Source organism: Dermacentor andersoni, chromosome 11 (assembly GCF_023375885.2).
Source record: "Dermacentor andersoni chromosome 11, qqDerAnde1_hic_scaffold, whole genome shotgun sequence".
NCBI classification, from domain to species: Eukaryota; Metazoa; Arthropoda; class Arachnida; order Ixodida; family Ixodidae; genus Dermacentor; species Dermacentor andersoni.
Genome location: NC_092824.1, coordinates 53,189,499 through 53,206,696, shown reverse-complemented (window position 1 = coordinate 53,206,696; position 17,198 = coordinate 53,189,499). Strand labels below are relative to the sequence as shown.

General features: G+C 46.7%; 1 long non-coding RNA gene across 1 annotated transcript in view; it reads right to left on the bottom strand.

Moving 5' to 3' along the window:
* LOC140214192 (uncharacterized) overlaps positions 1-17,198 on the bottom strand; it is a 102,595-nt gene that overhangs the window by 30,525 nt on the left and 54,872 nt on the right. Inside the window, exon 2 of the long non-coding RNA XR_011891107.1 lies at positions 5,486-5,576. This is a non-coding gene — a long non-coding RNA (uncharacterized lncRNA). The remainder of the gene's footprint in view (positions 1-5,485; positions 5,577-17,198) is intronic.

Genomic DNA, 17,198 nt, shown 5'->3' with positions numbered 1-17,198 from the left:
AGTAACACACAATAAAGCGAACGTGCGTCTTCCAGCGTGTCTAAGACCATGTGTTTGAGTGCCGAGACCATTCATGTAGTTTTGCATCACTCTCTCCGTAAAGTGTCAACTGTCAGTGTTGTACTGTGCATTGTAATCGTCATGCCTGACGAAAGAAAGAAATAATCCATGCGTGTTTCTAAAGTGGAGCCCGAGCTAGCATTTAGAGCTGGAATCTGTTCGCTACAAACATTGAATGTAAGAGACTAGAGACGAGAAGTCGAACGTAGTTGAACTTGAACGTGACGGAGTTTCGTTAAATTCCCTCAAGGGATTCCCATTCCTTTTTAAAAGCATTGTACTTTAGTTAGTCTGTTTTCACACAGGGGGTAAGTCAAGTATACAGTACCACGCACTCGACAAAAATTGTCACCAATAGTTATATTATCGCAATTATCACCTCGGTATGCCTACATCGACAACCAGAAGGCGTTTCGTTCTTGAATGAGATATATCTTCGAATGTGTAGATCTGAACTCTAACCGCGCATGATGCTACTGTGTTAGAACTCAACGCACACAATTAGCTTCCCAGACCGGAAATAGTAGTGATGTTAGGTATAGCCATGTATCTAGATTGCCTAACTCTATTACGGTGACATCTTCCCAAAGTAGATGTTGACGGCATGTAAATGGGGGGCCGAGGGCAGCAAAGGACTAGATGCCCTGATATTTCTAGTAATTTTGCCAGCATGAGGTGAGTTTCATTCACACAGAAACCCCTCGCCTTGTTTTACCAGTGAAATGTCGTAGCCACAGTGGCACGTGAATAATCTGAAGAACAAGTTCCTTGTCGACACGTTTGTGTTTCTTGTTGCCTGCATGTACATAAAAATTCCAATAAATGAGTGTGTCATATCAAAAAGACTGTGTGTGGCCTTTTATTGAATAAATTACATGCTGTGTACACTAGAAATGGAGAAAGTGAACACTCCCGGGCTGAGTTTAGTAGCAAAGCATAATTACCCCAGAAGGTGGACGGGAATACGGCACCGCGTTAACTAAATTGGTGAGAGTATCGCACGTGTTACGTTGAAGGCGTGGGTTCGTATGCCACCTGCGGCCAGTCTTTTGTTTCTTCATCCACTGTGATTTCCACTAATTTATCATTTCTTTATTTCAATTAGTAAGGGCAAGTGACTTACCCTATGTCGTGCTTGGTGCCTTTGTTTGTTGGTTTGTTATGATATGGTTAATGAAAATCGGGCCCCTCGCTTCCCTTTCTTCTCGTTCATTGAATTACAAGGGTTTCGAATCCGGAAGCAGTGATGCCTTGAGGTAGTTTGTATGGGTTTACTGACCCGTTGCCGCCACTCAAATGGATGACGTACTCGTGACGCCTGCGGCATATCAGATGTTCCACATCCGACGCCTAGGTTCGGAGTGGTGGCGCTGGCTAACAGCCCTAGGGTTAGTTCTAGTTCGTTACATCGCCGACCCAGGAAGCTGCTAGGAACCCAGTGAACACCGTTTGCCATCGCCGATCCGGAATTGTTCAAGCGTGTATTCACTGTGTGGTGGCGTTTAAGCAGTGGAGGAGGCGTTCGGTCGTTTTCCTCGCATTACTTCACGCGACATGAATGGCGATTGGAGCTTGCTTGACACGTGCAATTTTGTAACGATAACGGCGGGCCCATCTTTCTTTATTGATCCTGATTTCAGTCCTGAAACAAAGCTTAGATGTATATCTATGTCACCCGATACTATGTGCAGTTGGTGTTTTAATTTGCATTATGCACTTCGGAGCGAGTGATTTGAGGCACTTATTAGGCGCTAGTGTTCTGCAAAGTAATGTCCATGGTTTTATTGCGGTAATTAGTAGCATGCAATAACGAGGACATGTGTCTTCCAGCGTGATTAAAACCATGTGATCCATTCTTGTACTTTTGCATTACTCTCTCCGAAAATTGTCAACTGTCAGTGTTGTACTGTGCATTGTAATCGCTATGCCTGATGAAATTAAGAAATTTTCCATGCGTGTTTCTGCAGTGGAGCCCGAGCTAGCATTTAGAGGTGGGATCTGTTCGCTACACGCATTGAATCTGGGAGACTGCAGACGAGAACTCGAACCTGTTTGAATTGAACGCGACGGAGTTTTGTTCATTTCCCTCAACGGATTCTCATTCCTTTTTAAAACCATTGTATTTAAGTTCTTTTTTTTTGCATAGGGGAAAGTCAAGTATACAGTACCACGCACTCGACATAAACTGTCAGGTGTAGTTATATTATCACACTTATTACCTCGGTATGTAATGCTACATCGACAGTCAGAAGGAGTTTCGTTCTTGAACTAAATATAGCACAGCATGTATAGTTCTGATCACTAACCACGCATTGATGCTACTGTGGTGGAACTCAACGGACACAATTAGCTTCCCAGACCGAAAACAGAAGTGATGTTAGGATTAGCCATGTATATAGATTGCCTAACTCTATTACGATGACATATTGACACAGTAGATGTCGACCGCATTTAAATGGGGGGCGGAGTGCAGTCAAGGACTAGGCGCAGTGATAACTTCTAGTAATTTCGCCAGCATAAGGCAACAGGCCGCCATTGGAATATGAACCTGGCAACGTTTAACGCTAGAACGTTATCTAGTGAGGCGAGTCTAGCAGTGCTATTAGAGGAATTAGAGGGCAGTAAATGGGATATAATAGGGCTCAGTGAAGTTAGGAGGCCAAAAGAAGCATATACAGTGCTAAAAAGCGGGCACGTCCTGTGCTACCGGGGCTTAGCAGAGAGACGAGAACTAGGAGTCGGATTCTTGATTAATAAGAACATAGCTGGTAACATACAGGAATTCTATAGCATTAACGAGAGGGTGGCATGTCTTGTTGTGAAACTTATTAAGAGGTACAAAATGAAGGTTGTACAGGTCTACGCTCCTACATCTAGTCATGATGACCAGGAAGTCGAAAGCTTCTATGAAGACGTGGAATCGGCGATGGGTAAAGTCAAAACAAAATACAGTATACTTATGGGCGATTTCAATACCAGGGTAGGCAAGAAGCAGGCCGGAGACAAGTCAGTGGGGGAATATGGCATAGGCTCTAGGAATAGCAGAGGAGAGTTATTAGTAGAGTTTGCAGAACAGAATAATATGCGGATAATGAATACCTTTTTCCGCAAGCGGGTTAGCCGAAAGTGGACGTGGAGGAGCCCGAATGGTGAGACTAGAAATGAAATCGACTTCATACTCTACGAGAACCCTGGCATCATACAAGATGTAGACGTGCTCGGCAAGGTGCGCTGCAGTGACCATAGGATGGTAAGAACTCGAATTAGCCCTGACTTAAGGAGGGAACGGAAGAAACTGGTACATAAAAAGCCAATCAATGAGTTAGCGGTAAGAGGGAAACTAGAGGAATTCCGGATCAAGCTACAGAACAGGTATTCGGCTTTAACCCAGGAAGAGGACCATAGTGTTGAAGCAATGAACGACAATCTTATGGGCATCATTAAAGAGTGTGCAATAGAAGTCGGTGGTAACGCCATTAAACAGGAAAGCAGTAAGCTATCGCAGGAGACGAAAGATCTGATCAAGAAACGCCAATGTATGAAAGCCTCTAACCCTACAGATAGAGTAGAGCTGGCAGAACTTTCTAAGTTAATCAACAAGCGTAAGACAGCGGACATAAGGAACTATAATATGGATAGAATTGAACAGGCTCTCAGGAACGCAGGAAGCCTAAAAGCAGTGAAGAAGAAACTAGGAATAGGCAAGAATCAGATGCGTGCGCTAAGAGACAAAGCCGGCAATATCGTTACTAATATGGATGAGATAGTTCAAGTGGCTGAAGAGTTTTATAGAGATTTATACAGCGCCAGTAACACCCACGACGATAAGGTGAGAGAGAATAGGCTAGAGGAACTTGAAATCCCACAAGTAACACCGGAAGAGGTAAAGAACGCCTTGGGAGCTATGCAAAGGGGGAAGGCAGCTGGGGAGGATCAGGTAACAGCAGATTTGTTGAAGGATGGTGGGAACACTGTCCTAGAAAGATTGGCCGCCCTATATACACAATGCCTTATGACCTCAAACGTACCGGAATCTTGGAAGAACGCTAACATAATCCTAATCCATAAGAAACGGGACGCCAAAGACTTGGAAAAATTATAGACCGATCAGCTTACTGTCCGTTGCCTACAAAGTATTTACTAAGGTAATCGCAAATAGAATCAGGAATACCTTAGACTTTTTTTAACCAAAGGACCAGGCAGGATTCCGTAAAGGCTACTCAACAATAGACCATATTCACACTATCAATCAGGTGATAGAGAAATGTGCGGAATATAACCAACCCTTATATATAGCCTTCATTGATTACGAAAAAGCATTTGATTCAGTCGAAACCTCAGCAGTCATGGAGGCACTACGGAATCAGGGTGTAGATGAGCCATATGTAAATATACTGGAAGATATCTATAGTGGTTGCACAGCCACCGTAATCCTCCACAAAGAAAGCAACAAAATCCCACTAAAGAAAGGCGTCAGACAGGGAGATACGATATCTCCAATGCTATTCACAGCATGTTTACAAGAGGTATTCAAAGACCTGGAGTGGGAAGAATTGGGGATAAAAGTTGATGGAGAACACCTTAGCAACTTGCGTTTCGCTGATGATATTGCCTTGCTTAGTAACTCAGGAGACCAATTGCAATGCATGCTCGCTGACCTGGAGAGGCAAAGCAGAAGGGTGGGTCTGAAAATTAATCTACAGAAAACTAAAGTAATGTTTAAAAGCCTCGGAAGAGAACAGCAGTTTACGATAGGTAGCGAGGCACTGGAAGTGGTAAGGGAATACATCTACTTAGGGCAGGTAGTGGCCACGGACCCGGATCATGAGACTGACATAACCAGAAGAATAAGAATGGGCTGGGGTGCGTTTGGCAGGCATTCTCAAATCATGAACAGCAGGTTGCCACTATCCCTCAAGAGGAAAGTGTATAACAGCTCTGTCTTACCAGTACTCACCTACGGGGAAGAAACCTGGAGGCTTACGAAAAGGGTTCTGCTGAAATTGAGGACGACGCAACGAGCTATGGAAAGAAGAATGATAGGTGTAACGTTAAGGGATAAGAAAAGAGCAGACTGGGTCAGGGAACAAACGCGGGTAAATGACATCTTAGTTGAAATCAAGAAAAAGAAATGGGCATGGGCCGGACATGTAATGAGGAGGGAAGATAACCGATGGTCATTAAGGGTTACGGACTGGATTCCAAGGGAAGGGAAGCTTAGTAGGGGGCGGCAGAAAGTTAGGTGGGCGGATGACATTAAGACGTTTGCAGGGACAACATGGCCACAATTAGTACATGACCGGGGTAGCTGGAGGAGTATGGGAGAGGCCTTTGCCCTGCAGTGGGCGTAACTAGGCTGATGATGATGATGATGATGATGATGATGATGATGAAGGCAACTTTCGTTCACGCAGGCACCACTCACCTTGCTTTAGCAGCAGAGTGTCATAGCCACAGTAGCACGTGCGTAAACTGGAGAGCAAGTTCCTTGTCGACAGATTTGTGTTTTTTGTTGCCTGTAAGTAAAAATCGCAAAATATGAGCGTATCATGGCAAAAAGTCTGTTTGTGGCTTTATATTGAATACAGTGCATGCTGCGTATACTACCAATGCAGAAATTTGACACTCCCAGGGTTAGTTTGGTAGCAAAGTGCAGATACCCGGGCTGGTGGAGGGCAAAACGGCGCCACGGTAGCTCAAATTGTAAGAGTATCGCTTGATCCACTTTCGGGTCCAATAATTTATCATTTCTTTTTTGAGTTAATCAGTACAAGTGATTTACCCTATGTTGTACTTGGTGCCTTTCTTTGTTGGTTTCTTATGATACAGTTAATAAAAATCGAGCCCCTCGGTACCCTTTCTTCTCATTCATTACATTACGAGGGTCTCGAATCCGGCAACATTGATGCCTTGATGTAACTTGTGCGCGTTGATTGATCGTTTGCCGTCATCCAAATAGATCACAGATTCGTGACGCCTGCGGCAAAAAAGGTGTTCAACATCCGACGCCTACGTTCGTGAGTGGTGGCGCTGGCTAACACTCCCAGGGTTAGTTCTCGCAGTACACCGCAGAGAGTGAATGGCAAACTGGGCTCGCCGCAGTAGCTCCATAAGTAAGAGCATGGGAGGCATGATGCGAGCACGTCGGTTCGTATATCAGCTACGGCCAGTTCTTCATCCACTTTCATTTCTATTAGTTTCTAATTTTTTTAATTATTAAATGTGTAATTTCTCCTTCCTTGCTCGTGGTGTCTTTGTCTGTTGGCTTCTGATACGGTCAACAAAAATGAGGCCCCTTGATATATATATATATATATATATATATATATATATATATATATGGAGAGGGAGGAGTGGTAGTTTTCGGCAAAGAACCCCTCCTCCCCAGCAATAAGTTTCTCGCTACGCCACTGCCTTCGTCAGCTAGAGCTGCACTTGTAGTCGGCTTCCCATTAATGCCAGCGTATCATCGATGTGGTACTCTCCTATCCCTGTTTCCAGCATGTTTAATGAGGACGACAACATCGTCATGGCGTATTGGAAAATGTTCACTAAAAAATGTGCCACGGCGTTTTGCGCGTTCCCACTATGTGATTGGACACTCAGTGCACTAAGCTTCCCGTTGCACTAAAACAGCGGGTACCATAGAGATTGGTTGTCAGTGCCTTTAAATTGTTGTTTTCAATATTTTCAGAGAACTGTTCAGGCGAACGAGTGACTTTCGTATTTCGCAAAAAAAAAAAGTCAGTTTCGACGTGAGGGCCAAGCAATGAATGAATACGTGGTGGCCATGATTACACGAAGTGCAATGTTCTTAGCTGTAGTGGCAGTACGATGTGCAGTAACCGTAAAACAAAAAATGAAAAAACGAGGTGTTGTGTTAGACGACCTCTGTGTGAATCCTGCCATCAGACAATATCATTTTATTTATTTTTTAAAAGCTTATTTCAGTATAAGCTAAAGGTCCTCCGCTGTAAGGAATTACATGGGGATGAAATGCAACATCGCCTGAGGTAACATGTAGCAGGTGACAACAATATCAAAAAGAAATATAAAAATGAAAGCCATTGTCTTTCTTTGCGAACAGCATTTTTCCGTATCGGGCATGTTTCAAATCTCTTTCCTGGGCCGATGCCGGAGGTAGTGCAAATCTGGGTCAATAAAGTTAGCATCATTTCCAGGTTTCAGCTCTGTTATTGTTTCGCACTTCTAAAATTTAAGTCTCAAAGGAATTATGCATGCGCTGTCGTTGTTTGGTTTCATGGCATTTGTTTGTGGGATGCCATTCTCAAAATTCTGAGGAATAGCTTTGTCAAGAAAGTAATTCCTGGTGTGAGCATCTCTCGTTCTGGGACTGAGCATGCCTGATGGTGTTCTATTAAGGAAGGCATCAGGCTTCCCAAGCGCCGGTTAACAACAGCTGTGAAGATATTGTAGTGAACGATCAAAAGCGCGATTGTCCTCCATTCCTCTGGACGAACTGATGATGATGGATCGTGCTTAGGTATCAGCACAATGCGACCGTCGCAGAAACTACACGGGTATTCAAAGTCCTAAAGGCAGCGGCTCATAACAGATACTAAGGTGGCGCCAATATCTTCCCTGAGCGTTAGATAAAACTCAACGTGCAACCAGTCTGGCTCTAGGGCCGAGCCACGCTTCCTGGAAGATAATGCTCCCTTCTCTTCATCCGCTGATGGTCGTGCACAAAGACGGTCAGCTACCTCAGGTGGAACCTGAGGCAGCGTACTAAGCATTGTACGCAATCCTCGAGAGCCAGGATCTATTTGCATAGTCGTACGGGCCATGTTTTCAAATTGCCTTACGATGAGCGAATAATCACGCGTTTGAGGCGACGTAACACAAAGTGCTCTTGGGGCCGCCGAACCGAGTGCATTCGCCTGTCCAAAAAGCGAGTTTCTTGCAAACCGCAGAACTACAGAACTACAAGCAGCAGCTGACAAAGAGGACGCTGCGATGAGGCGTTGGAAGCGGTTCCGTATCTCACGCTGCCATGACCGCATCAACTGAGTCACTTGATTGACCCGAAGGGTGACACGGAGCTTCGTGGCAGTATCCGCCAGTTCTTCAGACACACGTCGTCTGAGTGCACGCCCTTCAATTGAAGAATGCAGACGCCACTGCACCTTGAGCGCGTCCCATGACTCTGGGTCAGATCTAGAAACAGAGGCGTGCAAGACTCTTGACACACAAGATCGCGAGTGCGCGTGTAGATCACGGATGTCTAGACGCGAAAGTTTAGCTGACGAGTAAGTTGGGAAGCGAGTTTCAAGCATAACTGGTCTCTGGTTGGAAATATAAACAGGGGATGAAGGTAAGGTTATCACATCAGATCGGGTGACGTACTGAGCTAAAGTGCTTGGCACACAGGCGCGGTCTAACCTGCTTGACGAAGCGCCGCGTCGCCACGTCCAGGCAAATCAAGAACCACTAAAAAGACGATGTAAATCCAGCAACGAAAATTGCTGGACGAGGAGACGCAACTCCCGTGCGTTCCAATCAGGGCGACCCTAGCGCAGGCCTTGCACATCTGCTCGCGTATCTTAGACGCAGTTAAAGTCCCCAACAAGCACCACGTGATGACCATCCTGGATATATATACGACCAGGTCACGAAAAAAAAAATCATTGGACATCATTGGCCTGCGCGTGTCCATATATGCACAAAGTCCGTAGCCTAGATGAACATAGTCCACAATCAAATGCCGATATCCGCCCTGTCCGATCTTAAGATACATGACGATCTCGCAAGTGAGTTCTGTTGAAAATAATAATACCGACTCCACTAGAGCCTGATGCCCCTAAGGACAAGAAAACATTCAAAATTATGTAGTCGCAATGCATTTGAAATGTTAATAGAGCAGATTCAATGGGTACAGTTAAACATAGGGCTCTTTGGTATCAGCAACATCTATGGCAGAAGCGTTCTATTGAATTTTTTTTTTAAATTATGCGTCTAAGCTGACAAATATTTTTGGCGATAAGAAAGGAGAAAGCAATTTTTAGGCAAGAAACGTCACACCTTATTTCACACTCGCGAATTTACTGAATTGAATTGGTTCAAAGCACAGTTGTCACCGCTGCAGCTGCAACAGTGTTCTACATTGGCGTCTTTGACCTCGAATTTTGCCTCGCACGTTGTGAAGGGATTGAGAGCTGGCCAGAATGTGCTGCGAGATGCTGATGGAAATGAAATGACCCTGATTCATAGAGATAGAATGCAGCACGCTGTTCGCGATTTAAGTAGGAATTACAGTTTTATAATTTTGTGCGAGCAGCATTCTTCGGGATAGTTACTCGGGCGAGTTTCCCACGCTAAGGCGCTAAGCGGCGGCGCCCGCCTCGCACCTGCTTAAGCTTTTCCTGTAGTCTCTAGAGCCGCTCGAGTTCCCTCTCATCGACGGTCAGCCATTTTTCCAAAAAAGTATACCTTTAACCACTGGGAATCAACCATCGCGGACAACGTCAGGCTCTTTACCCGTAAGTATGAGGCTCTGGACAAGAGCTTGGCCGCTTTAAAGTAACCTGGGGCCTGGCGAACCAACCGACCCAGCCATCTTCCTGGCCAACATCCAAGGGACACGAGTTCAAATCCCCGACTTTCTTCTTTTTTTTTCCCTTTTTTATCTCTTTTGTTCAAGTTTATCATTATAAAAGGGAATTACATATCTTCGCCACGACCGTCCACATGGGGACCCTCTTAAAAATTTTTTTTCATGGAACACTTGTAATTTTCTTTCCTCTATTATTTATGGCCACTAACGTGCAGGTCATAAACTACCCGGGCGTGGCTCAGAGCGTGTGCACGCATGACAGAAGCACGGCAGAGAGGAAATTGACGAGAGAAAGTGACTCGTTTGGGGGTGCCTTTCCATCCCGTCGCATGTGCACAATACCTTCTGAAGCTCCCTCATCGTCGCTACATTAGCCTGCTGACAGCTGTAATTATCTGTTGCCATAGGCTAAAGCATTGCAGAAACTGCAGAGCTCGCCTTTCTGTTAACGTGCAAGGCTAGAGGAAACGAGAAGAAAAGGGGTTAAACGAGGGGCCCACTTTTTATTAATCATATCGTGAGAAGCCAACAAACAATGATACCAAGGAAAACTTATGGAAAATTACTTGTTGCACCTCAACTCACGACTCCCGTACTGAACCAAACGTTGAATAAATTAAACAACTCCGTCAACATCGCAACAAATTATCGCCAGTCAAACAAACAGCACAGCAAGCTTCGCTTACATCTATTCCTACAGTGCGTGGGATCCGCATATCTTTCTTTTTTTCTTTTTATGTTTCTTGATCTGCAGCCGAGAGCAACCCCACGTGACGTCACCTTAATAACTTGATCTAACCTGCTGAGGATGACAAGGCCGCCTTTGTCGAAGGTGGACCCTCCTATCGAAACGTCATCCAGCCTGTCTGAGGAGCTTTATCCCTGTTTGTAACTTTTATACCAAAGCGTGGTACTCGATCTGTCGCCCCCTTGATTTTGAAGCACTGAGTAGCATTCTTGAACCGTTAAGCAGACGGGTGAAAGTATTGGAAATTTATTATAACTTAAGTTCTATAATATTCTTTTTTTTAATGTTTACTTTCGCTCCCAACGCAATCTTTTTCCGCCTGAGTTTGTTACAGTTGTAACCATGAAGTGCACTGTGCGAGCTACGCATCGCCAGCGCCACGCAAGTGGGGCTCGGGCTCGGCGTTCTTCCTGGTGTGTGACTGGCTAAGCCTACGCTGATGCGTCTTCCAGTTGCGTCAGTCGTATCTTCCACAGCCGTGTCAGACTGCTTTCTCATAATTGATGGAGGTTTGCTGGGCATCGTGCAAGTAAGGAATTCCGTAGCCGGACTCTCCATGTTATTGTTTTGTTGCTTTACTGTTATATTGTACATTACTGTAGGTTGGGATTTCCTCTCCCGTCACCAAGCTGTCATTGATTTCTCTAGTGCAGAAATCGCCATCTCTTCGCTTGACAATGCCATATCTGACGACGTCCAGATACCTCCGCATACATCCGTTTTGGCACCTGTGCCCTGTTCCGTTGCCTCCGACTCTACCGCACTCTTCACGCCTTCCACTGCTTTCGTTCATCGCCACGTCTCCCCACACCGAAGCGCGCTGCTTGGCCTTCAAGCTGGTGCGACTCACCTACTTGTAATATACAACCACTTCCCCTTGCCGATTACGTTGCTTCGCGGTGAATCTCTCGGCACTGTGAGGCCTTACGACAGCCTTACCGCGTTGAAACTTCCTGTTGGATCCACAGAAGTCAACAGCCTCTTCCGTAGTGCCATAACTGCCACATTGCCTGAAGACGCTATCAGCCACGCCATCGACAACGCCTTAAATCTTCTCCTTCTCATCGACAAATTTCGCCCTGATTTTGACAGCTACAGCACTTCTCTGGGCTGAACGAAGACTGCATGTCACCGGATTGACACCGGTGCTCACTCGCCGCTAAGGCAGCGACCATACCGAGGCCTCAAATGGAACACGAGCTAGTGTTATTTGGGTGATGCAGTGGTGTTCGCGCCAGATTTTTCTACTGACCTTCGTCACTTGTAGCCGGCATTACGCTGTCTCAGTGACATTGGCCCCCAAGTAAACTCTAAAAGAAAGTCACTTTAGCGCACACAAGCTCACCATTCACGGGCATGTCGTGCCAAAGGACGGCGTTCATCCCTGATGCCGCCAAGCTGCGTGCTGTAAAGAATTCCCGAGACCCACGTCTCAAGAAGACTTTCGCGGTTTCATTGTCCTCTGCTGATACTTCCGCCGCTACATTCGAAATTTCGCTTTGATTATGGCACCACTGACACAGCTTCTTCGGGGAGACTTCAATCCTTCCGCATGGTCCCCGCCTTGTGATGATGCCTTTGCGACGCTACGTAACCTGCTTGCAACACCACCAATACTGTGCCATTTCGATCCACCTGCTGCCATGGAAATCCATACGGCTGCCAGCGGTGTTGGTCTTGGCGCTTCGCACGCCCAGCGAAAACCCGGCGACAAGGAACATGTTGTTGCTTACACGAGCCGCACTCTCACGAAATCTCAAGTCTATTATCCAGTCGAGCATAAAGAATGTCTAGCGATTATCCTGGCCATAACAAAATCTCGTCCACAGCTGTACGGCCATTCCTTCGTTGTCGTTACTGATCACCACGACCTTTGCTGGTTGTCGTCCCTCAAAGATCCCTGCGGTCGCCTATAGCGCGGCGAACACTGAAGCTCCAAGAGTACCACATCCGGTTTGTCTATATACCGCTCAGACAAGAAGGACGCCGTTGCCGATGATCTTTCGCGCTCGCCTATCCACTCCGACATCATTAGTGTCTACATCCAAGACGAACCATCTGATCCAATTGCTTTCGTCTAGATGACTTTGGAGCAGCACGGATTCCTCTATTTCATATTTGATAGATTACCCCTCTGATACGCCTGCACGCCCGCCATTACGAGCGCTACGCCGAGAGGCGTCGCATTTCGCCATGCGCGACGAAATGGTTGCTATGGTAACACCTCGGCATCTCCACGCTGATGTATGCGCCGCTATTCCACGGCGGTCGTTAGTGCGCACACGCTGGTACCTCTAAGACGTACGCCAGGCTACGTCACAGGTTTTATTGGCGCGGTATGTATACACAATTGTGCAAAAGTACATTCGTTCTTGCACAGAATGCCAACGCCGCAAGCCTTATCCTTGTCGCTTCTCTGGACCAATGCAAACTTTGCAGCGCCCTTCGCGAGCCTTTGACCGGGTTGGGATAGACATATACGGCCCTCTGACATACACAGCTGCTAGCAATCGCTGTGTCACCATGGCTTTAGACCACCTCACGAGGTATGCAGAAACGGCCTCTTTGCCAGCCGCGACGGCTCGTGACGTAGCCTCCATCCTGCTTGAACTGTTCGTTCTACGTATCCGGCGCTTCACTTGAACTCCTGAGCGACCAAGGTCGCGTCTCTCTCGCCGATCTCATTCCAGAACTTTTCAATGAATGCCGAATTATTCATCGCTGTGCCACCGCATATCGCCCGCAAACAAACGGCTTGACAAAGCGCTTTAACCGAACTCTTGGCGACATGCTTTTGATGATGTCGACTCCAACCACACCGACTGGGACCTCGTCCGCCTCCGCTGTCACGCACGCCTGCAATACGGCACCCCAGGCAATGACGGGCTTTGCTTCCTTTTTTATACTAATGGCCGAGGCCCGTCGTTTCCCATTGACACTATTCTTCCTTACCGTCGCGAATTGTCAGAGGAATGCAATAGTTTCCGAAGCGTCCCGATATACCGAAGAATGTCGACAATTAGCATGCTCACTTACAACGCAAGAACAAGCGCTGTAGAAATTGACGGTTTGCAAAAGTGCTGTTGTGCATGCGCGAACACGCCTGTCACATGCGCCCTGTATAGCAGCCATTTTGATGGCATTCACGCGCAAATCAATGTCACATTATCCAATCGTTGTTGACGGAACAGCGCTCCCTTTAGTCACCCACCAGAGATATCTTGGCGTGATAATAGACCGCAGCCTTTCTTGGACCAAACATGTTACTGCGCTTAGGGCTAAACTGACCAACTTCATACACGTTCTTCGTGTAATATCAGGACTGAGATGGGGCCCCTCTGAGCGAAGTTTGCTCCAAGTGTACCAGGCACTTTTTGTGGGCTACATACGCTACAGCATGCCTGTGTTATCTAACATGGGCCATCTTGTATACGCACGCTGGAGAGCCTTCAGGCACAAGCACTACGAATATGTCTTGGCTTGCCACGCTGCACGTCAACTAAGGGCACAATAGCGGAAGCACGGGCTTGTCCTATCGACATATACAGGTCTTGTGAACCTGTGCGAACCTATCTTCGCCTGCTAACCAGACACTCACACCATCCACTGTCAACACTTCCAAGCATCAACCTTGACTGTGCTTTTTCTAAAGCTATTGCATGTCACGCAAGCATTGTACCTGCAAGATTCCAGGCCACCGACATCCCCGTGACACCTCCATGGACATTGCCAAGACCACTAGTGAGGCTTCAGATACCCGAAATTCAGAAGAAATCTCACGTTTCCTCCATTGGCTTAAAGCAGCTCACCCTGTCCCATATATTTACATCATATAGTGGGACTGTACAAGTATATACCGATGGTTCGGTCACACCATCTGCCACAACGGCCGCATTTGTCATCCCACAACTTGGAATTACTCAACGATTTCGATTAGACCACAAATCGACATCTACGGCTGCAGAACTTGCGGGAATACGAGAGGCTGTCCGTTTTATGAGAACGCAGACACGATATCGTCCATATAAATGGACGATATTGTGCGATGCCAAATCAGCGCTACAGGCGCTAAAATACTTTTTAAGTAAAGGACCATACTATCTGCTCGTGCTGGAAATCGTCGAACTTTATCACAGTGCCGAGTTAAGTGGCCACGTGATCACCTTTCAGTGGATGCCTAGCCATTGCGGTGTCTTTGATAATGAACTCGCTGACAGTGAAGCAAGATCGGCCTCCTCTTCGTCTAATGAAGTACGGATTGCCTACTCGCGACCTGACACCAACTCCATGATCAAGGCACTCATGCAGGACCTTACAAAGGCTTATAGAGCCCACTCTGATAATATTCACCGACGTCTACATACGATTGACCCAGACGGTAAATTATGTTTGCCCCCGAAGCTTACACGGAGCAAAACATCATTGCTACACAGGATTCGGCTCGGCGTTGCTTTCACCCGTCGCTACGCACACCTCAACGGCCAATCGAACAACCCTGATTGTGTACACTGCCAGATGCCCGAAACACTGCAACATGTACAGTGCGACTGCCCAGCATATATGCTGGAGCGAAGGACATTAGACAGTTTCCTAGCCAGCGTTGGCAGACAACTACTGTCGGAGGAAGCTATCCTCGGCCCATGGCCTGACACTGCAATTTCAGTGCGTGCAACAAAAGTTTTGTTGAAGTTCCTGCAGGACACCAAGCTCGACGAGCGGCTCTAGCGAGGCAACTGTCTCATGTACATAAGCACTCACCACTTCTCTTATCGTCATCATCCATCCCAATACTTTCACTCCCCTTCCCTCTTCCCCAGTGCAGAGTAGCAGACTAGAGCGCACTCGCTCAGGTCGACCTCTCTGTCTTTCCTATCAATAAATTCTATTCATTCATTCATTCATAGCTGCCATCCACAATCCGCCTTTTTCATGGCGCGGCAGCGCATGAGCTCTGCCCTAGCGGATTAGTCGCGAAACAATTTGGAAGGGTCGCGCGCGTGCCCTGACGCCGGTAAGTCCCTCGAAAAAAAAAGAAAGAAAAGCACTCCGACGCGCGCTGCTAAAACACTCGTGCCGTGTACCGTGTTGAAATTCTACTGGTAGCTCGACGTCGGTGCGGTGCCGAAAACATGCGTAGCGTAAGACTGCAACTCCACTTTAAGATAGGAATCCGCCAGGGCTTCGTCCGAGTCGTCCGGACTGCACCGTGAGTCGGGTAGTTGCCGCCTTTCATTGATGGCTAGAAAATTTAAATAAAAAGCTGTGCGTTACACTTGGACGACACTTAATTAGATCAAGCCGCTTACGAAGTCTTCTTGCAACGTCGGTCCTCACTTGCTGGTAGTGGCAGCGCGTACCTGACTGCACGTAATCGTAAGGCGCGGTAACACAGGATCGATACGCGACCGACAAGACGCTAATTTCAACGATTGACCGACTATTGTGGGTCGCCAAAAGGATCTCATCATACCAAGCCTACAACGACGCAACCGACGAGCGCTAATTGTCGTACTGCGACGGGCTTTCTTGTCGACGGCACCGGCCAAATCAGCGTGCTGACCATCGTTCGACCGAACCCCACGCGATCGCCCGTCGAACCGACAACACGATAGCGGCAGCGTCTTCGCTTGTATGTACAATTATTCGTGCTGAAAATGAGCTAAAGACGCTTACCAAGTTTAAATGCACAATCTTCAACCATATCAAGCCGTGCCCACGAAGTTTGAGCCAATGTCGATCCTGTTCAGCGAAGGCAAAGCCTGGGCCATCGAGTTCGTTGACCCTCTAACAGTGGACCTGAACTGAACTGTAAGCAGTTAGGTCGAACGAAACTGCTTATATAGTGAAATTCTGGCATTAGCGATTTGAAATCAACTATACTTAACTTCGCATGACGCGCACACAATGAGCGGCAAGCGGTGACACCGCTGTGCCAACATCTGTGATATATGTATCTGGATCACAGCTGCCATTGCTTAAGTGGTTCGGCCGCTCATATTAACACGCCTCAGGGTGTAACAACACCGCACAAAGGAACAGATATGTATGTTTTCCTACGTCTTGACATTATTTCATATCAGCGATGCACCTTTTCCAGAATTATTGACGATAACAACGATCTGCGGTTGCCCGATGTCGATGTAAAGAACTGTGCCGCTTTGATAAATCTGACGCAGAAGGTTGCGCTCGAAGCCTTCTTGAATAAGCGAAATGTCTAAATACTGCGTAAAAAGAATACAATAAGCGATGTCCCAGTGCTGAATTCAGCGACAAATTCCAAGACCGTCGCATCACCCAACGGAACACGCCGTGACTTTACCGGCCGCACTGTTTGCCGAACAGCGCACTCCGGCCTGCTCACCCAGCCTAGAGCGAACCATATTACCTAGAGGGAAATATGGCGCTCCTGCGCTAGAGTACGCTCGAGCTGCGCTGTGGTATGCATGGCAATGCCGGTATATTGTGAATTCGCATTGGCATAGTTCTTGGAGAGCCAGGGAAGCACAGTCCCATCTGTCACGATGATTAATTTTTTTACTAAAAGAGCATGTAAAAATCTCTTAATCTTTATTATTACACAAAAACATGTTTTCTTTAACTATGAAATCTTGTTATTGCATGTACAATTATATGAAATGTAAAAAGTAGCAGCGGGCCGCTAAATTTGCGAGAGAGACGACAAGATTCGTGCTCGCGTTTGAACCGTTCATCTTTTGTTCTTTCTTTTCTTCGCTTGATTATGAAGTGTAGGTGAGTGAACGTCACTGGAAGATGTATTATACGTGAATGGAAACATTTTATGAAGATCTCACATTA